Genomic DNA, 14,706 nt, shown 5'->3' on the forward strand with positions numbered 1-14,706 from the left:
ATACATGCACCATTCATTATCCCATAAATTTATTTTCACTTCAGGTTTACTTTAAAATACAATCATACATATGCATAAACGTTATCCATCTTAACAATGCCTGACACACATTTCATAACACAAGGTTGCTTCTTCGGAGGCCAATCCAACAGTTCCAGCATACTGGTCACATTTATAGGCCTATATCAATTCGCTATTCCAATATTGAGGGGGAAAAAATGTCAGGTTCTTTTTATCTGTCTGTGCCCCTAAGTTAATTTCCTATACTTCCTGATTTCCGTGACCTTTAGATATCACTAGGATTTATGTAGCCGCTGGGATGTTGCGTTAGCTGTTGCTCTCTGAATTTTGTGCCGAGGTCTCTCTAAGTTTTTCTCCATCCATCTGTGAAAGAGACGCAGACAGCTCGCCGAGAGGGACATCTGGACCCTCTTCCTGATGGGAGACCCTGTTCTGTCACCCAGCAGTCACCTCGCACCAACTTGCATGCGACACCTAACCACAAACCAAGAACGAGAAGGTGGAAGAGAATTTTAACCAACTCATTTAATCATGGCCTGCGGGCAGCACCTTGTCACTCTCTTGGTTCCCTTCCAGAGCAGACAGGGCCTATTTTTACAATCGCAGGTGTCAGAAACCCCCAGACCACCCAGTGACAGGAGGACAGGGCAATCTGTAGAAGGTTCATCTCCTTAACCATTTGAGGACCTATGGCTTACACCCCCCTAGTGACCAGGCTATTTTATTTTTTTTACAATTTAGGGGCCACACAAGTAACCCCCCTCCCCCTTTTATGCACACCAACATTGCTTTCTGTTACTGGACTTTTTTTTTTTTTTTTTAAATACACGGTCCTCCCTCTTTCCCCCCGCCAGCCAATCAAAGCGATCAGCTGTCATAGGCATACGCCTATGACAGCTGATCCAGTCTGCGCCTCCCAGGGGGACAGCCGAGTGACACGGTTGTCCCCAGTACAGCGCTGCCTTAGATCACAGCACTGTACAAAGTAAATAGACGGCAGTTTCACTATCTAAGTCTCCTAGCAGCGATCGCCGCTGGAAGACTGATGACGGAGCGGAGCTCTGTCATTCAAGCGGAGATGCGCACCCATCAGCGCATGCGATCTCCTGCAAATCCCCGCCCAATGGTCCTGGGGCTGCCGCCACGTACACGTCCATTGGCGTGGAGCGGTCGGCAACCGGTTAAAAAGGAACTGTAACCAAGGATTGAACATCCCAATAAGTAGCTGATACACCTTTTTCCATGAGAAATCATCACCTTTTCTCAGACCGATCTTCGGCGGGCTCTGTATGGCCGATATTGTAGTGAAACTCCTCCCACAGTGTGATGTGCTACTGAAATCACACTGTGGCCGCCTTGTTGCATTGTGGGAAGTAACAGCTGTTTCCAACTGCCAAAAAAGCAAGCAGCATCTCCTTGCACTGACATCACCTGCCAGCAGTAAATATGTCACCATGTGATAAATTTCAGAATGCAATTCAGGGAGAGGAAAGCGTTTTACAATGAGCAAACACTGACAAAAATATGTATACATAATTATTGTAAAAAGTAAGCACTTTATTTCATTACATTATTTTCACTGCAGTTCCCCTTTAAACAAAATGTGGACGGCTAATTTGCTGAGGGGAAAAGATCACGACTGGAGGATTAGAAAGAGCCAAATCCCAGCAACAGGGAACGCAAACAACCAACGGTAAGAGGTGCGTCTGTTGGTATGAGGAGCACGGCTACAGGCGGATGTCCGATCTGATTGGACTTGTCATGTGAGGATTTCTGCATATTCGTCAGCGCGGGATACATCTCCCATGCTAATCAAGGTTTGCAGGCTTCAATTCACTGCCAAAGCCACGCTTGTCCATCGGCAGGGAGATAATGAGATGCGTGGCGGCCGGAAGACACAATTAACGAGGCTGAGGAGTTCTAATTGTCAGCAACCGATAATGCCCATTATTTTCAAGGTGCGCCAAGAGAGGAGATGGGAGGGGCGGCAGAGCCGGAGCGCAGCGCACTGGAGGAGATTGCTGAATTCTGATTGGGCGCTGCAAATCACTCTACTTCTGTCTAAAGAACAAAAAAGGAAAGAAGGTATATCAGCGCTAATATCAAAGCAATCATGTTACTAGAATATCCATTTCATTCCACTCTACAGCCAGCTACAATTCCCCAAGTCTGGCACAATACATTTCCCTATAGCGCAGTCTTGGATTTGTACATTTTAAAATGTTACTCTTCCTGCTTGTGTACTTGCCTCACTGACTTTCCCAGAAACCAGTGCCAGCCTTAGAGATAGAGTTTTGCAGCTGAATGTGCTACGGTTGTTTTGGTTAGTGTGTAAAAAACTTCCTTTAAGGTTTTATGCTCTGTCTGAAATCATCTGGGAAATTTTCCATTGCTTCCTGTCTAAACAGGAAGTACATAAACCTCTCCAACAGGAAGATGATTTTTTTTTTTTTTTTAACCATTTCAGGCTGAAAGCAATTTTCACACATCAGTGCTGCTCCCATTCATCAATAACTGTACTACCACTTATCACACCTAAATGACTGCACTGCCAGGGTCACCTTAGGACCCGTTTCCACTGCAGCCGCACGTGCCTGCGAGACGCGCAGCGGCACTTCCGGGGTTTGCGGGTACGCCGACGAATCCCATGAGCCGTGCACGGCTATGGGATTCGCACAGATTCGGATGGAAATGCCGGCCGAATCGCTATCGCAAGCGATTGGCCGGCGGTGCCATTGTTCTCTATGGCAGAGTTTCCCAGTGCGATTTGCCTGCGGGGAAACTCCGCGGATTCGGAGCAAAAACCGCGCCAGTGGAAACGGGCCCTGAGTGTTTTTAGAGGAGGAGTAGATAAAAGGGGACATTGTATTTAATGTGGCCCTAAACTGTTGCACAGGACAGAAGGAGAGCATAGAGAAATGAACCCTGAATATATTTAGAGAGAGTTTAGCCTGACTAATTCCCACTCATCTATCACTAACCACAAGTGCAATTTGATCTCTCACTTGTGTCAGCTCAGGAGTCTTGGCATTCTCAGCTTTGCAGAGCAGCTAATTTGTAAACGCATGAGGTTAACCCTTCCACAAAAGCAGGAAGTAGACACACTGCAGATTTATTGCAGGATTTTCTTATGCTGTTGCATAAGGCCAGCTTTAAAGTTGCATAAGGCCCGCTCCAGACTAAAAATCTACTCAGCAGCACTGAATAGGCTTGGTGTTATCAGTTTCACAGCATCAGAATTTAGTTTTTCTTACCCGAGCCTCATTTTTAGCTGCACAGAAAAAAAAACTGCCCAGGCATTTTCCCCTGATGCTGTGCAAAGCTGCTCTGATGTTGTTCTCCTTCTGCTGTTTTGGTGCAATTTTTTTTAATTTTTATTTTGAGATTTGAAGCCTAGCGCATGCAGCTGGGATGGGTGGTCAGGACACAGGACAGTTGGAACTGTGTCTCATGCTCCCTGTCGCCAACTAAAAAGATGGCTGCTATCATGAAATCACAAACATTTGTCTGTTCTTTTAAAACAGGGTGGGTAAGAGATTACATTACCTATCTATTTTAATTCACATAACTAATGTAACTTAATGACAGTATGTTTGTTTAGGCTGAAGTTCCTCTTTAAGTCCAGTGAGGGGGCGGGATCAGGCAGAGAAAAGTGGGTAAAACAAGGAAGTGCGCAGCAACTGCAAGTCTCTAACAGTCAGGAGTCCAGCAACAATCACCTGCTACATCAGGTATTTTACACAGAACATATATTTCCTTTTTCTTTCCCTCAATAGAACAAGTTCCTGAACAAGGGCTGCAGAGCTCTCCCATCCGCTGCTCTCTGCCTCTTCTGACTGAGCGCCAGGCACTAAAGAGCTCATGTCATTCTCCTATATTGATGTTCTGACCCCGTCAGTCAATGGAGGGATTAAGCAGCTGCAGGAGAGACTTGGATCACGGTTATCCCTCGTAGCGGAGGGCCAGCGGGGACTAATAAGCCAAAGCTTGTCCATCTCCCCCCCCCCCATACTGCTGCGCTCAACTGATGGGAAGCCGACCAATCCGCCATGGGAGCCAACGCTTGCACTGCACCGAGCTTAATCCGGCCTCCTGTATTCCCCCGGCCCCCGCTGAGTGTCGCGGCCGCACTTAATGGGAGTGCTGGAGAGGATTTGGAGCCTGATAACCGCTAGATTATGTACATCAGGCCTACAGCGGGTGAGTTATCAGAGTAACTCCACGTCCCTCCACAGGGGAACCAGGTCATCGGCTCCAACCAGCAAGAACCGCTCTGATCCCACAGATATTACTGCTATAAGTACAGGAAGGAAGGATAGTGCTTTTTCTTATTCATTACATTCAGGACTCTTAAAGCGGACCTGAACTCAGTACTCCTCTCTACTGTAAAAGGTTCGCGATAGCGTAATAACCTTTACAGAAAAACATTTCTATGTTACAGCTGATACAAATCCTAATATAATTCCTGCTTTCATGGAAGCAGACATATTGTTACCATCCTGTGCTTTCGAATGAGCTCTCCGCCATCTCTGCCATGGCAGTCAAGTGACACAGGCGAGAGATCAAAATACAACTTGTGATTAGACACAGATAAGGAGGAATTAGACAAGCTAAACTCTCTAAATACATACAGAGTGCACTTCTCAGTTTTCCTTTTGTCCTGTGCAAGAGTTCAGGTCCACTGTAAAGGACAACTGTAGTGATAAGAATATGGAGGCTACCATATTTATTTCCTGTTAATATCAGTTGCCTGGCAGTCCTGCTGACCCATTTGGTTGCCGTAGTGTCTGAATCACGCCAGAAACAAGCATGCAGCTAGTCTTGTCAGATCTGACAATAACATCAGAAAACCTGATCTGCTACATGCTTGTTAAGGGGCTATGGCTAAAAGTATCAGAGGCAGAGGATCAACAGGTCAGCCAGGCAACTGTTATTGTTTAAAAGTAAATTAATATAATTGCAGTATTTGTTTAGCTCCTTTCTCCTGTCGGACTCAAAGCGTTTGCGAGGCAGCCACTAGAGCGCACTCAGTAGGCAGTAGCAGTGTTAAGGAGACTTGCAGCAGGAAACTCCTTACTGAAATAGGTGCTGGCTTACTGAACAGGCAGACCCGAGGATTTTAACCCAGGTCTCCTGTAACCCTTACACTATCCAGCCAATATTGCAACATTCCTCTCCTTACAGTTGTCCTTTAAGATGGCCATACATCTATCAATTTTGCGGGCGTTTGACCATCCGATTTGAAAAATATGGAATCGGATGAAAAGCAGTTCAGCAACAAGCATGCCGATCGAGGATTTGCCCGAATGGGGAATTCCAAATGTACTTTGTTGATGGGGTGCCAGGCGGTAACAGCATGCGATATCAGGATGAGTGATGGATGTGGCAGAACCGCCGGCCACTGGCCCCTCAAATGTTTATATGCGACTGACTAGCGATCTGTAGTGGATTCCAGGCCCATCAGACTAGGGGGAAGGGTAGATGTGAAATACTAAATATGTTTATGGTCTACAATTTTTACCCAACAGGCTTATAATCCCACAAGAAGGATTAAAAAAAACCAAAATATATAGCTCAATTTACAAATGATTAGCTCACACAGCAGGCAGACTAACACAGGAGGGATCTGGCTGCAGTCTTACCTCCGGCATGAAGGTGGTGGAGGCCAGCCCAGTTAACCTACCAGTAGGTTTTTGGGATGTGGGGGAAGCTAGCAGATCGGGTCAACTGGGTGTCCTATTAGTCAATAGGTGCCAGGGTTTATGAGGAGGGGTTTAGGGATAGGCATTAGGTGGGGGGGTTCTTTCCTTAGGTGCTTCAAGTTGATGCAAAGGTATGCAAATTTTTATGCAAATTCATGTAGCTTGAAAATGAACCAATCAAATCCTTCCAAGGTAAAATTTGATTTGTTCATTTTCAAGGTCCATAAATTTGCATAAAAATTTGCATCAACTCGAAGTTACTAGTCACTACTTACGAGGGAAGGTGAGTGTTTGGCATTAGGTGGGGGATGAGTTTTGATTAGGCACCGACGGTGGTAGAGAAATTGGGGTTAGGCTGTGGATTCAAGTTTGAATGGACGCCGGGTAGTGCATAGTGAAATCTCAATTACCAATATTTTACTACTAGTGGCGCCAAACTCATGAGTCAGTGCCGCTATACGTACTTGAAACTAGTGCCTGGAGAAACCCCGCATACACATTGAGGGAAAACATACACATGTATACAGTGTTCTCCCCAGAATATTTTTTCCAGCCGGGTGGCATAAAAAATTGCCGGGTGGTGGGTAGATGAGAGAATGCAGGGCAAGTACTTCTCTGCTTACAGCAGTGGAGGAGGTGAGCTGATAACACCCGGGTGGCTCACCAAAACTAGCCGGGTGGAGCACCCGGCTAAAAAAGCTTGGGGAGACCCCTGGTGTATATACACAGTCTATATCAGTAGATGCACAGACTCCATGGATATACGCACACTGCGGCTGCACACATTTGTAGATCGCTGGCCATCGATATGCGCAATCCGCGCAGGATACGGTGGATTTGGTAAAATGCTAAGCTGCATGCGGGGGCTGCTTTCAGAGATGTCGATTAACCATTAAACTCCCCCACTGCATGGTATTAGGCCCAGCCTAGCATTATCTATTGATTCTGGCCTCCGCTTTCATCCGCATGCATTAAATAACCCCGGCTTCTCCCAGGAATCTATGAATGATAAAAGAAGCAATATGAACTTAACATATAATGAGATTATCTCCCCCCTAGGAGGCCCCAGCCGGCCCCTATCTCTAGAAAACAGGGTCCGGCCGGCCGCAGCCATCCTGGAAGCGCCCGTTCCCTAATCCGCCGCCGCTCATACGCTGCAAGGGTCCAGCACTCCGCGGGAGGAGGAGATTTCACGTCTTAGTGGACTTTATAAAACGCTCCTGCTGTCTTTATTGAATCCGGGAAAAGTAAAAGCAATCGCGTGTTCTTATTTGAGATGTTGCGTTTGGGATCATCGCGGCTTTTGTGAGAAACGCGTGATAAAGTTGCCTGGAGACCCACAAAGATTCCCAGCAAACCCCTCCAAACGCATTCTAGAGTACGGGAGTCAGTCATTTTATAGCCCAAATTCATTTTAAAAAAATAATAATTCAGTTTTAGAATGCACAAATGGCAAATGAAAACCAAAAAAGGTCATCTATGTCTGGATTCTCATTAGGGAAACTGTCCCTCATTTCCTGTCCACAAGGTCTCTGTTCTTTTAAAGGCGAACTGTAGTTAGAGATATATAGAGGCTGCCATATTGATTTCCTTTTAAGCAATACTAGTTGCCTGGCTGTCCTGCTGGTCATCTGCCTCTAATACTTTTTGCCCTAGACCTGGAACAAGCATGCAGCAGATCAGGTGTTTCTGACATTGTCAGATCTGACAAGATTAGCTGCATGCTTGTTTCTGGTGCGATTCTGCAGGCAGATAGCTCAGCAGGGCTGCCAGGTAACTGGTATTGCTTAGGAAATCAATATTGCAGCCTCCATATACCTCTCACTACAGTTCTCCTTAAGGCTTCTTTCCCACTAAGACGTTGCGTTAGATGCCACGTTAAGGTCGCATAACATGCACCTAACGCAACGCGTAGTGGGGTTGAAGCTGGACGTCAGATCGAGCCGCGTTAAGCAGCTCTTCATGCGTCCTGTGATGCGTACTTTTGGACGCATGCGGCATCACATGGTCCCGCCAGCCAATCGCCGCACAGAGCGGCGCTCCAGGAAGTAAACACTGCACATCGCAAATTTTTTTTCAATGCATTTATAAATTTAGTCAGCGTTTGGCCATTGCAAATTCTATCCTTAACCTGATTCACATTCTGAAAATTATCACAGGCACAGACATCTTTAGTCCTGTCAGGTGCAGCACTGGGGAATGCTCGTTTATGGAGAATTCAGTAAAAAAAAAACTATACGTAGTCTCCCAGAATGCTCCCGGAGGAGAGTTCCTTATAGCTAAACAGCCTAGGCTAAGCATCACTGAGAAGGAGGGGCTACATATTAATATCCAGCAATATATAGATTAAGTGTTGATGCTGAAACCAGAATTACCATAAAGGTGGGTATCCTGAATAATTTTCTCCATTCTACTATATGTCACTACAGGGCCTCTTTAAATGTACTTAAAGGGATACTGTAGGGGGTCGGGGGAAAATGAGTTGAAGTTACCCGGGGCTTCTAATGGTCCCCCGCAGACATCCTGTACCCACGCAGCCACTCACCAATGCTCCGGCCCCGCCTCCAGTTCACTTCTGGAATTTCTGACTTTAAAGTCAGAAAACCACTGCGCCTGCATTGCCGTGTCCTCGCTCCCGCTGATGGCACCAGGAGCGTACTGCACAGACCAAAGACCATACTGGACTTGTGCAATACACTCCTGGTGACATCAGCGGGAGCGAGGACACGGCAATGCAGGCGCAGTGGTTTTCTGACTTTAAAGTCAGAAATTCCAGAAGTGAACGGGAGGCGGGGCCGGAGCATTGGTGAGTGGCTGCGTGGGCACAGGATGTCTGCGGGGGACCGGTAGAAGCCCCAGGTAACTTCAACTCATTTTCCCCCGACCCCCCTACAGTATCCCTTTAAACTCAGTGTAATCAGATTAAACCGCCACTGTCCCCAGAAACAGATGAGATAAATGAATGTGACCTTGTAACACTGATAAATAGCAATCTGGATAGGATAAGGGCGTGAGACGTAAGCGCCCTGATTGGACGGCTGCCCTGGGCTTCCTGCGTGGTGGCTGAACGCTGCAGGGGGGGTTGCGCTGCAAGATATCCGTGGACAATGATTGCTCCGGATAATCCATTCTCCATCCGCCGCGCTCTGCGTCCGATCTGGCCGAGCGCCTCCAGGTGCACAGCTGACCTGCTCGCCAAATATTTTTATTTTTCCATAACAAATCCTGACACACGAATTCTACGTGTCTGAACGCCGCACAAGCGCTCATTAGAAATAATGGATAGCCGGGGCCAGCCGCTGTCTTTATTAGGGAGGCGCAGCGCAGAGCGATGGGCTCATTTCCTGACGTTCTGCAGATGCTGCGATTCTACGTTCGTTTCCAAACACGCACGGAGCGCGGGACAGCGGCGAATGGAGATTTCTCAGGCAGGTTTTCATGACATTTGCATTGCTAGACTTCAAGATTTATAAGGCCTGGAACCCACTGAAATCAGCAAACGCAAAACGCAACCGCTAGAGTTTTGTCTGAGCGGATTCATGCGCGTTTTTGGTCGTGTTTTGCAACATTGTATTTTTTTGCCCAGCAGGTGCGTAGCGTTTTGCGTTTTTATCCTGATTGGTCCTGTGAATTATTTTTAATTTTGTTACAGTGTGCTGAACCGCAAAACGCTAGCAAAACCGCTCAGTTTAGGTTTTGCTGAGCGTTTCTGCTATCGTTTCAATACTTTACATTGAAGCGCTAACGCTCCCAAAATGCTGCAGGTCCTGCGTTTGCGTTTCTGGGAAACGCAAACGCTCCTGTGGAAGTTGCCCCATCCATTAACATTAGCCCAGCGTTTTGGCAAACTGCTAGCGTATCGCAGTGCTGCCAAAACGCTGCCAAAAGCGCTCCTGTGGGTTCCAGCCCTAAATGTATACAGGGCTGCAGAGCAGGATCCTCCTCCAGGCAACCTAGGCAGCTGCTTAGGGCCTAGCGGGCATCAAGGGGCACCCACCTGCCACCACCTCTGACCTCTCTCCAATTCAGCTTTCCAAAAGGAGCGCAATGGGGCCCCAAACTTGCTACCTTGCCAAGGGCCCCATTACATATAAATCCATCTCTGCAGGACTGATGCATTCTTCCAGCGTCATACAGACAATTATAACGATTCCGGTCACAGTCCCCACAGAGTACTTAATATTTAACTCCCCATATCGTAATTTCAGGACAATAGGAAAGGCAATTAACTTCATGCTGTACTATATTTTGGGATGTAGGAGGAAGCTAAATAGCCCGGAGGAAACCCACAAAGACACAGGGCAACAAAGCCAACTGACTGACTACTTGGCCATCATGCTGCTGTAATGGGCAGAAAGGTGAACAGGAAATGAACAAACTTCCCTTGTAGCAGCAGAGTGACAGATTTTCCTCTCAGACAGGATATTGCCTGCATGGAGTCTGCATGTTCACCCCAGGCTTCCATGGTTCTCCTCCAGGCAATACAGTTACCTCCCAACACTGGCCACACACACACATCAATTTTTATTTCAATCCCTGTGATTGAATCTGCCGGTTATCTGTGCCGCAACAAACTGCATCAATAGTAATTTCTATCGATTCACAGCAAAAATCTATTGAAATTATGATCAGAAGGTGAAATTTAGTTTATCAGACGTGGCGGTGGCGTGTTGGACGACCCATTGGCCCTAAACTACGATGCATACACTTCACGATACATACATAGACATGAGACTATGGCAGGGATTAGATTGTGAGTCCCTCTGAGGGACAGTTAGTTACAAGACAATATACTCTGTACAGCGCTGCGTAAGATGTTGGCGCTATATAAATTATAAATAATAATAATAAACACTGGTACTTTTCCGTTAGCCGGGCGCATCCACTAGGTGGCGATAAAACTCCAATAGAGTTACATCTTTCCCTACTATCCATGGCAGCCTGGAGGGGGAATAGTAACGCCACCTGGTGGATGCGTCCGGCTAACGGAAAAGTACCTAAATAATAAATAGCATAGCATTGCAGTGTATTGAACAGTGCAATGCTGCAGGTCGATAGATTTGCAATAGATCTCATAGTGAAATCGACTGAACATCTGTGTGTAGTTATGGGGGGGGGGGGGGGGGGGAGGAATCCCTCTTCTGTTCTATCCCTCTTTGGCCAGATTCAAATCAGAGAGGGATTGATCCGTACATTGGGTAGAAATCCATGTGTGTATGTGCACATTTAGAATAATTGGCTTCTCCGCCTCACACATATAGAAACGGTTTTCCTTTGGAGACGGGTGCAGAAATGTAAAGCTAACCGTTCCTCCCTATATACAAACCATGTATCATTTAGCAGCCAATGTATTTAGATGCTTGTTAGTGCTCCAGGCAAAATTTACTTTAGCACTTTTTTTTTTTAATCTATTTCTCTATTTATTTCTTACTTTAATTAGTACTGCTGTAATGTGTATTTATGGCCACTTGTCAATAGAGGGCAGTGTGAGGCAATAACAGAGGACTTCTGCTTTCAGTTTCTATATTTTCTGCTAATAGAGAGAGATCAAAGCATTTCAAAAATTTACAGCACGAGTTCTGCCGACATGTCAAAAGCAGTGAACTCATCTCAAACAAGTGAACTCTATTGAGAGTGCCAATGGGTATAAAAAAACAAAAACAACCCCCCCCCCCCCCCAAAAAAAAAAAAAACAAAAAAACCCCACTTTAGGTGGAGTTGCACTTTAACTGAGAAGACTGGTTCCCTGTTGGAAGTGGCAGCTCAACAAAATCTCTACTGTAAGAGAACAGCTGTTATCCCACTCTGTCCAACAGACCAATCAGTCTCGGCATCGGCCTCAGAAATGCAATAGGCAGCTTGTGCCAACATCAGGATTGCCGAAAACCCAGGTCTGGGCTCTGCAATTCCGGGAGTGGCTGAACTCCTATAAAAAGACTCCTATATATTCCAATAATAGCTGTGGAATTACAGTAATGGAATATCTCCGTCACCATTACCCCATCTGTATAGCAGCCCCCTCTCCTGATCCTTTACCTTAAAGAGAATCTGTACTCTAACATTTTTACAGCAAAAAGCATACCATTCTATTCATTATGTTCTCCTGGGCCCCTCTGTGCTGTTTCTGCCACTCCCTGCTGCAATCCTGGCTTGTAATTAACAGTTTTAGGCAGTGTTTACAAACAAACTAACCAGCTTCTGATAGGCTCATATAAGCAGAGTGTGTGAGTCATACAGAGCCTGCAGGAGGCCTGGAGGGGGTGTGTATAGCTTCTACCAATCACAAGCAGCCCTGCACATTCCACACATTCCAGCTTTAGCCTGACTGTGCCGACAGAAGGAAACAGATTAGATCATATAACAGAGATAACAGAGCCACTGTGCAATTAGGAAAAGCTGCAGTAAGCCAGAGCACATTAGAAAAGAGAAAGGAACTTATACGATAGAAGAACTAAGGCTAAAAAGTTTGTTACAGAGTCTCTTTAAGGAAAATGGCCAAAATGCAAAAAGAAGAAGGAAAAAAAAAAAAAAGTATCAAACTCCCTTTACCGTAATTTCTGCCCTGAAAAGTCAGTTTCTCATGGTCTAGGTCTACGGACAGATGCTGGAAGGAAAACAGAGAGAAAAGCACCCTGTATGTACTTAGAGGGTTTAAGCCTGTCTAATTCCCCCTCAGCTGTGACAAGTCACCAGTGTAATTTGATCTCTCAGCTGTGTCAGCTCAGGAATCTCCTTTGCCAGAGCAGCTAATTTGTAAACAGGATGTTAACCCTATGTCTGCTTTTATGAAAGCAGGAAGTAGACAAACTGCAGATTTAGATCAGCTGTAACAAAAATGTTTTTCTTTAAGGGGCCCGTTTCCACTAGTGCGGTGCGAATCACCGGGATTCCACCTCTGACGAAATCGCATGCGGATGCGATTCCGCGGGCGATTTTTGCCGCGATTTCGCATAGGCAGGGTATATGCGAATTTAACCATGTCACTGCCTGGTTCAATTTGCATTAGTTTTCATGCGAATTCGCACGCGAAATCGCGGCAAAAAACGCATGTGCGTTTTCCCTATTAAATGCATTATGTGCGAATCGTCTGCATTCCTCACGCAGGCGAATTCTGCAGGCTCTACCGTGCAGAAAAATCCTGCACAGAAAAACGCTCAGAAATCCTGACAAGTGGAAACAGTCCCATCCACTTTCATTGCCTGTGCGAATTCGCATGCAGGCCACGCATGCGAATTCGCCCTAGTGGAAACGGGCCCTAAAGTTTATTATGCTGCTGCTCATCTTTTATAGCAGAGAGGAAGTTAACATCCTGTGTTCACAAATTAGCTGCTCAGCCTGTCAGACAGCTGACCCAGCTGAGATCAAATGACAACTTGTGATTAGTTACAGATGAGGGGGGGGGGGATTAGACAGGCTAAGCTCTCTAAATACATACAGGGTGCATCTATCTCAGTTTTCCTTCAGTCCACTTTAAATGCCGACAAGAAAGTCTGTAGTTTGGGCAGCCGATAAGTTTAGAAGGACAAAGAAAAAAAGTAACGGTTACAAGTTTTATTCTTATTCAATGTTTAATTAACCAACTCAATGTCACATCATGAAGTTCACCTTTAAGAAACTGAAAACTGGGATGAAAAAAAAAAGAAAGTTTGCCAATGGCCAAACGGGATTTGGAAATCCAATTTCCCTCCCAGTGTGCGGGGCTAATTGATTCCATAGTTGTTTAATTATCATTTTCCTGGAGATAATACCTGGCGACCCATAAAAAAAAATGGAAGTAATTTTCCGCCAAAGAGCTAGATAATTATTCCATAAATCAAGCATACAGCCTCCATGTCTGAAGATATTTTAATGCTCTTCTATAATGGTATTTGCCGACCTTCAAGGGGGAAGAAGAAAAAAAAACCGCACTAAAGGCGAAGCGCAGATCTCAGTGTCAGGAAGTGAGAGAGATGCTAAACTCTACGGCTCAATACAGAGGACACCGGCTAAGGACGCTGGAAAATCCTCTGGTGCGCCAACGCGTTTCGGGAAATAAAATGCTTCTTCAATAATTGTTCTGTCTCCGTGCTTAAAATGCAAATTGAACTTCAAGTTAAGGGAGAAGAAAAAAAAAAATCACTCAGCAATTTGATGGAAACGTATTCAGGCCGAGAATATTAAAAAGGATTAGTATTATCTCCAAAAATACATTGCGGTGTAATTTATAAAGCTTCAGGGGGAACTGGAAATAGATCGACACGGAGGTTGAAAGTTTACTAGGATGGAGAAAGTAGCCATAGTACATTTTAAAGGAGAACTCCAGATAGTAAAAGAAGGGGCCTACGCACACTTAAATGGCCCTGCAGTGATTAAAGTGAATGTTTACCAACTTAACAATAAAAAAGTCAGATACTCACCTAAGGAGAGGGAAGGCTCGGTCCTAATGAGCCTTCCCTCTCCCCTCCCGGTGCCCGGTCCCGCGCAGGATCCCCCGTGGCAGTATTCGACCAGTTCGGTCAAATACTGCCACTTCCGCAGCCGAAGGGAGCTTTCGGAAGCCTTCGGGAGCACTCGGGCTCCCGAAGATGGGCCGCTCCATACTACGCATGCGCGAGCGCCCTCTATGAGTGCTCCCGAAGACCTCCGAAGTCCCTGCAGTGGCGGACGCGAACGGGGGAGCCAGCGCAGCACCGAGGGCACCGGGAGAGGAGAGGGAAGGCTCATTAGGACCGAGCCTTCCCTCTCCTTAGGTGAGTATCTGACTATTTTTAAATTGGTAAACACTGGCTTGAAGACAAAATATAATCATAAACCAAAATAATATTTTTAGAAAGCCGTTCCAAAATTTAATTTGAGGTTTTGTCACATGATCGCCACCTATAACTTTCTGAACAGGAAGAGAGGTGTGTGTGTGTGTGTGTGTGTGTGTGTGTGTGTGTGTGTGTGTGTGTGTGTGTGTGTGTATCTGTGTGGTGTGTGTGTGTGTGTGTGTGGTGTGTGTGTG

The 14,706-nt window shown here is 45.9% G+C and overlaps 1 protein-coding gene across 1 annotated transcript in view; it reads right to left on the minus strand.

The window, feature by feature from the left end:
- The window catches only part of EXT1 (exostosin glycosyltransferase 1), a 349,708-nt gene that overhangs the window by 78,840 nt on the left and 256,162 nt on the right, over nt 1-14,706 (minus strand). The gene's annotated exons all lie outside the window — the stretch shown is intronic.

This window comes from Hyperolius riggenbachi, chromosome 5 (genome assembly GCF_040937935.1).
Source record: "Hyperolius riggenbachi isolate aHypRig1 chromosome 5, aHypRig1.pri, whole genome shotgun sequence".
Taxonomy (NCBI): domain Eukaryota; kingdom Metazoa; phylum Chordata; class Amphibia; order Anura; family Hyperoliidae; genus Hyperolius; species Hyperolius riggenbachi.